We start from the raw sequence: 7,718 nt of genomic DNA on the forward strand, positions 1-7,718 counted from the left end.
ATAGTCTAGGTTGTGGGTGGATTTTTTTTACATGAAAACCATCTTGCTCTTACCTCTTCATGTACCAAATGCAACTCGCGAAGTTAAGTTTATATTCACACTTGTCTGTCTTCAGCTGCTTCTGTTCCATTGAGAAACTTACGTTATGGATCTGTGCTTGGGGCGGGGGGGTGACATGTCTGAAATGCAGTTAATACAGTAGTAAGTTAAAGAGTAAATTAATAGCTTACGAGTCACTTTAAGAACTGTTCTTGTTTATGCACTTGTCAGTTTGAAAGCACAAAGGCTCTAGGAGTTTGGATGAAGCAGACTTGAGCAGTCTCTCGTCTACCTTGACTACAGATCCCTGTGGATGATGGGATAGGGGGGTAACACCTGCCCACAAGCTCAGGTGGAGCTAAGAAGGTTTTTCCTACTCTCTTTGTTGGGTGCTTGCATTGATCTAAAGTGTCACTCTTAAAAGCTGTTCGTCTAATAACAGCTGTTCTTATTTTTGTATGACGAGGTAAAATCAATCTTCCCATAGGTCTTTCCCACGTGTAATTTCATCTTCTGGTTTGCCAGACAGTTTAGCACAGGGCGCTTTTTTCTCTCAATTTTCTCAAGAAATTGTTCTTCAGTTTCTAAAAATGTGCAGCTGTCAATTACGATCATTATCATGTTACTTTTACATTGATTTTAGACACCTGAAGTTGTGCAGTTGATAAAGACTTATGAAGAAAAAAATGTGACTTGAATTCAATTTTTCTTTATTCTGTACTGTGTTGTTTTTCAGTGATTGCTATTGAAGATGTCACTTCCCTAATTACCAAGGCAAGGAAGCTGAAGAAGTTATGTAGTACAATTTTGTCTTTCATAACTTTTAGCTTAGGAGATGAAGTATTATCTAACCACATCTTCTCTAATTATTCCATGGGTTCCTTAACTAAAATAAGATTCAGGTTTGGTTTTATTCCCCAATTTATATATCCCCCTTTCCCACTGAGTGCTGTGGGAGCTTTGAATAGGAAAATACAGGGGAAAATCTCGTTTCTGTCAAGGAATCCACAAGTCTATGTACTTCAGTTTTATCATACAGAAGTGGGGAAGAAAACCCCTCTAGATTAAGTGCTGAGAAAAAGAAATTATTTGTACTTATCCTGGTTCAGTTTTCTGGAAAAGGCAGAGTTTGGAACGTTTGTATTTTGTTCCTTATTTCTGTTTGATTTCCTATTCTCTCCCAAATGGAGGGGAGTCCTTCTTTATTTCTTTTAATCTCCAGACGTCTTTCCAGATGGTGCTGTGTTCTCCCAGCTTAGGCCATTTACAGCATAAGGAAGGATAGAAACTAGAGAACTAGATGTATCTTTTCAGCAAGACACTTTCTCCCTGAATAAAAGAACTTCTGTACATAAAATGGCAAACCTTATCCAAGTAGCTCCTTGTATTGAGAGCTGCAGCACCTAGAACCCTCCTGTACAGGGTTCGCTGGGAATTGGTAATGCTCTTTTTTCTTTTCTCTTCTAACTTAAAGACATTTTTTAATGTCAGTTTTCTGTCCTTGAGTTTAGTGCAAAATAATCTTCACATTCTCTTAAGTGGCAGAGGTAAGGTTGCCGTGTAAGATGTTAGCTTTTGTGTGTACAAAGCATCATATTTTTAAGCTTAAGAAATGACTAATTCTGTCTTTCTATTTCAGTTGTCTGAGGAAAAAAGAGGATTCTGTGGCCACATAACTCTGTTAGATCCATGTAGTCTCTTTTGTCTTTTTTTTCCTTCTTTAAATTTTACAAATGGATTTACAGAAGAAGGGAGTAACAGAATTTTGACTTGACCCAGACTGTTGTTACTTCACTAAGAATCTGAATTATTGCCATCTATGTTTATGCTGTTCTTACAATCTCACTTCATAGTCCTCTACACAGTTGAATGTAAAAGGAAGAAGTGGAAGAAATAAAGGCATTACAGTTTGACTTTAATAAAATGTTTATGCTATTCTGCTTTATATTCTCATTAGGAAACTTAAAGAATATGGTCTAGGTGAAAAAGTAGGTGGATGCTGAAAGAGCTGGGAACAAAATCCTGTAGCTGCTCTAGAAGAGCACTTCAAGTATCATAGGGTCTGTTTTCAATCATCTTTTTTTGGAGGGTGGACACTTTAAAAGAGGGAATATAATGATGAACTTGTAAGATCTGAAAGCACTATGGAGTGCAAAATTTGAGTTCATAATTGTTTTTAACATGTTAGAAAAGTGTCCATAATTGATTAGAAAAGGTAAATGAGAATTGCTAAATGTGGGGAGAAACAAAATGTGCCACTAGAATATGGCACCTGGCTTGTAACAGTTCTGCTGAAGATTTAGGGATTGTTATGGGTCATGAGAGGAATGAGCCAGTAATATGATGGTTTAAAATGTATGTGTATGTACCTATATACACACACAATTTCTATCTGTAGATAGATCTATATTCGACTCCTAGTGTAAGAGAATGATGTGATAAGTAACTATTTAATTTCTGCTTAGGGCTTATGAAGTCTTAGTCTGAAATGTCTGCCCACTTCTTGGCAATGCAATATGTTAAGGTTGGAGAGAGACCAGAGGACAGCAATAGGAACAAAATGTTTAGGCACCAGGCCTGGATGGAAAGATTAGACTAACTTTTTTTTCAGCCTAGGGGAAGAAGACGAAGGACACACATTTTCCAGTGCGAACATGTTTTTTATACTGAAGACAGTTACTGTTTTCTGCATCTACTGAACACATAAGAAATAAGCAACCTCTTTTGTAACTGAAGGCTGCCAGATTACAGATAAGGAAAGATTTTTCTAACTGTCTAGGAACAGCTGAACAGCATTGTGGGTTATCCGGGATGTCTGTGAAATCTTTCACTAGTTGATTTTTAAGGGCAGATTAAATCCTCTAAGTACATTCAACCGTTTTCCAGTGTAGGATAGACTTGGTGACCTCTTGAGGTCCATTCTGACAGGTTTCTCTGATTATGTGAAGTCTTTTCTGTTTATTGTTGGGAGGGAATTATTTGTGTTATTTTCTTTTAGCATCATTCTGCAGGCTTTATTTGTGTGATGGTAATCTTGCATACCACCCGTATGCCATCATATTTACTGAATGCTCTGCTTCCAGATTGTCTATACTTTTTTTTCTGAGCACCAAAGAACAAGTGCGAGTAAGCATTTGTCAAGCTTCCTATTGTCAAATACATTTGAGAAAAGTATGTGCATGCAAGGATTTCTCTTTTCTTATGACTTCTTTAAATGTAAGACAAGATGGATTTATCCATCTTCTTTGAAAACACAAGGATGCAAAAACCTTAAAATACTAGTATGTTGCATACTTACTTTAAAAGAACAGCTGGTCTCGTTATACTTCTAGTTTGGTTTTGGCAATGTTCCTGTTAAGACGCTTTCTGCTGAAAGGTTACTCTGATCAGGCTGATGCAGTCTTTTGTGTTGTTGCAGGTTTTATTTGTGGTTACTCCTTGCTACAACTGTTTGATGTTGACCAGAAGGATTATCCATTCTTCTGTGCAAGTCTGATACAGCTTTAATGTGTTTCCTTTATGAGCAGGTCTGGGACACTCCACACTGACTGTCTGGGAGCTCTTAGCTCCTTTTTTTCCCACCATGAAGTAGATATTCCAGAATGAGTTACTAACATTATTTTTCAAAAAATCATAGAGGTCCAGAAGTTTGTTAATTGTTGGATGGTTTTTGTTTACTTCACGGTGCACTGAAATGTAAGTTAAACAGGCCGATGTTTGCAAAGCAAGGCGAACACAGTAAAATATCAGTAAGAGGCTGAAACTGGTACAGATAGAATGAGTAGTCACCCATCTGCCTGTCCCTGTGGATAGTTTCCCAGCCTGCCAGAAATGGAAGTTGCACATTGGGTAGATGGATTTGAGAGAAGATGGGATTCTTGGCTAACTGCAGGTTCATTTGCAAAAGCTGGTGGATTCCGAAGAAAGCAATACATTCAAGAGAGAATGAGAGAGAGGTCATCTCTGAATATTCAAGTCCTGCTACTTGCATAGGTTTAATTACTTCAAACTTTCTGTGCCACGTTGGGATTTTCTAGAGGCTGTGCTGCAACTTTCTGTTCTGTCTCTTTTCTTGTAAGTGGTTTTTTCTCTTTCTTCCCCCAGGATTCTGGTTTTAAGTAATGTGTTACTTTCAGTATTGTAGTCAGGGTTGTGAAACCAGACAATGGGAGCTTGTGACAATTTGTCTCCCTGACTCTTAAGTGTGCAGTTGTAAAAGTCAGCTAAAGGCATGTGCTCGCTCAGTTTCACTGCTCAGTTCTTTCTTGCTGAACAGAAAATGAATGGGGTGAGAGGTGGTTCTTCCCCTGGCTTAGGGTGTATCACAGGCAATGTCCTCTCTACTATGGGAGAAGGAGGTACAACTTTGCTCTCATATGCTGACAGTGACGACCCTCATACAAAGGTAATAGTTCCTCATCTTGGATGAGGATAAGGGATGCTGTGAAACCAACACCTTCATAAGAGCTGTATTTTTACCTAAAACTACATTTTCTCTTGTGTTCTCCTTGTAAAGAGAGTGAGAAAGTAGTTTATTGAGTTTCCTAGTTTATAGAGGACACTTCATGTGATGCCACCTCATCTGATGACTGCTTCCACTTTGTTGTCCAAATGTCTGCGAATGCATTGTTTATCTGCAAAACTCAGTAAAACAAGTCATGTAGAGAGCAAGTTATTTTCGACCTGTTGTTGATTGTTAAAGTCATGTGAAACTTTCTTCAAGTTATCGGAATTGTTCCTTGAGACTCGTGGTAAAAACAAACATAGGCTATAAATGTTGTTAGCCTGCTGGGCAATGGTACAATAGAGCCTTTGTTCTTACGGAGTACTTAATTGTAAACTGGGTCATGAAACTATTGCCTTATGATTTGTGGAAAGGGGGGAAAATACCAGCTTTTTTTAAGAACCTTTAACTGGCTTGTAGACAGTGTTGATCGTTCACTTACTTATATTTTTCAAATACGGTTAATAAAGTAAATATTGCGTCTACAGTCAAAATAATTTGTTCTTTGGGTTACTGATGGAGTTGGAAATGGCAGTTTCTTTCACACAGAACATATACTGCGCATCTCTTAGGGAAGATGGATAAATCCAGAACATTGCAACGGAACATTGTGAAGGGGTGAGAAGTTGGATGTCACTTGCATTTAAAAAATGGTTCAACAAGTGTTCTGAGTTTAAGGCTCTTTTTCTGCTTCTGTGTCTCTGGTCACTGGAAAAACATCTTTTCCACAAAGATACCTTTGCCACTGGCAGCTAAGTTGGTCCATGAGGCTTAGTTAAGTGTGGTGTCTTCTGCTTCTTGCGCTCTTCAGTTTACTGTTCTGCACACCGAGTAGAGCTACAGCAGTCAGATATCCCAGACTTGTGTCAGGGGGACATTTGTAGTTGTTTAACTATTACCTTCAGATCTCCCTTGATACTGGACAAGCTACAATATACTTATTGTTAAAATAATTACTATATTGGTAGAATGCAAACTGTTTACTAGGTTTAGGGGCAGGTACATAATAGTATAAGCACATTTGGCTGAGTAGGTGGATAAGCAGAAAGATTTTCACAGCTGTCTACCTTTAAGTAAGGTTTTAAGTTAAAGAGTTATTATTATCATCATCATTATTATTTACCCAAACTCTTCCTACAGTTTTATTTGGATTTAAGTATTCCCTCTAATGATTCCTGCGATATGTACCTTCTTAATGCAAGCAAGTTAACAGTTAATAAACCTAAAGATGTAGTGATGGTTTTCTATACCCCTTATCAGTCCCAATTAGATGTGCTGATGACCCTAGGGAATAAGCTGGAGGGGTTCTGTCCAGAAAGCAGAGAAGCAGAGGGAACCTGTTAATGATGGTCCTGGTGCTTAAGGAATGAGCCATGAACACAGATGTTAACTTGCTCCAATGCAAACTGTTCTGGCACAGCAGGACTCAGTCTGCAATGCATAAGGAAGTTACATGCCTTTTCGTATCCAGGTATGTTGTCAATTATGCCTTACAGAAGCATATAAATGAGACTAATATGTGGGTCTTCGCAGGTTTTGACTAGATTTCAGAGTAGTCAGCTGCATTAGGCTGATAAAGGTTGAGGGAAAACTTCCCCCGGGTCAGTTTTTGAAGAAAACCGTAACAAAACGGTTACGGGTGGTTTTGGTTGTTTGGAGGACCGAGATACTAATTTTGATCTTAGTCATGTTGAGATGCAGCCTGGGGGAAGGAGACTACACAGTGGCTGAAGAGTCACTGACAAAGCTTTCTGCAAGTAAATGAATCCTTTCAATTTGTTTTTTTCCAAAAGATGTGTTTGGCTGCTGTAGGCTTATTAACCTGTGGTTGTAACTGTAAAGATGTGGGTTGGGAGGAGGATTAAAAAAAGGAGAGAAGAGCAATATTTAAACTGAAGTGTAAGACTGACACAAGAAGAAATAGATATGAACTGCTTATTGCTGAAGTGGGAAGAATCAGAACTGTACTTTATCTCAGGAAGTGGTTTCCAGTACATGTTCAGCTGCTGCTCAGGAGTTCCTCATGGGTGTTACCAGTTGTCTGCTTTGTCTTGCTTCCTATTAGCTGCACTGAAGAAATAAAAATCGTTGTCTTAACGAATTGTACTTACTTCTATCAAGTGCTAATGCTTCAGGTTAGTTGCTTGATTTAAATCTGGCTAATAATTAACAGTAAAGATCAAAATTCTCAGGCAACAGTAACTTGAAAGTGCGGCATCAAGTTGCTTGTCATCCTTGACTGATTCAGCTCATTGTGGACTCCCAAGGTTAGAAGTACAAAAGTATGGGGCAACAAACAAACACGTGGGAGCAGGCCCAGATGTGGATGTTGGTGGAAGGTGCAGTGGTCTTTTATATATGCCTGTGTTACTACTTTCCAACAGCATCAAAGAAGTTGGTCCTTTGCACTGGGCATGGATTTCAATATTTTTGCCGCATGTCGTTCTATAGATATATTCCTAAACAACTATTACACATCAGGATTCCTCTTGGTGGCTTTTTATGTCTCAACTGTGTGTTAATTATTCAGGATACGACAGTCAGACTTTTCCGTGGACGATAAAACTTGTCCAACCACTTTGTCCTTTAACGGGAACACTGCTGTCTTCAGTAATGACATAAAGCATTAAATAGTTTTGTCATGAACTAGCGTGCAGTTACATCACGATCCAGACTGTCTTAATTATTCTGTACCCCATATTGGCTCAGGCTGTTACCTCAAGAGCTAAACAAGGTCATGCTTGGCTAGGATGAGATGTGTCAAGTAAATTCAGCTCTACAGGAAATACTGGTGATTCAGTAGGTGAGGCAACACCCCTGAGTTAATGTTTTCACTGTGCCCCAGACTGGTAAAAGGTGCTGGAGCTTGCATGGTGAGATGTAAAACTGAGATCTTTTGTTAAAGTTTCAGTGCTATTCCATCTAAGATGTTAACTCCGGGTTCCTGCCCAAGTTCAGATTTGAATGGCTATGTTCCCCATACATTTTTTAATTTCTCTTTCAGTAGAGTCATATTATCCTCTTGCTCCTGTCTTAACTGCTCTTAGAGTTGTTGGGAAAGGTGGCGTTCCGGAGGTGCTGACATGTTTGCAATTGGCAACAGATTAATTTGCAGAAACACTTGTACATTTTGAGATCTTTTGAAATCAAGGGTATTATATTAATGTGAGAAATG

Source organism: Nestor notabilis, unplaced genomic scaffold, assembly GCF_000696875.1.
Source record: "Nestor notabilis isolate BGI_N333 unplaced genomic scaffold, ASM69687v1 scaffold1338, whole genome shotgun sequence".
NCBI lineage: Eukaryota > Metazoa > Chordata > Aves > Psittaciformes > Psittacidae > Nestor > Nestor notabilis.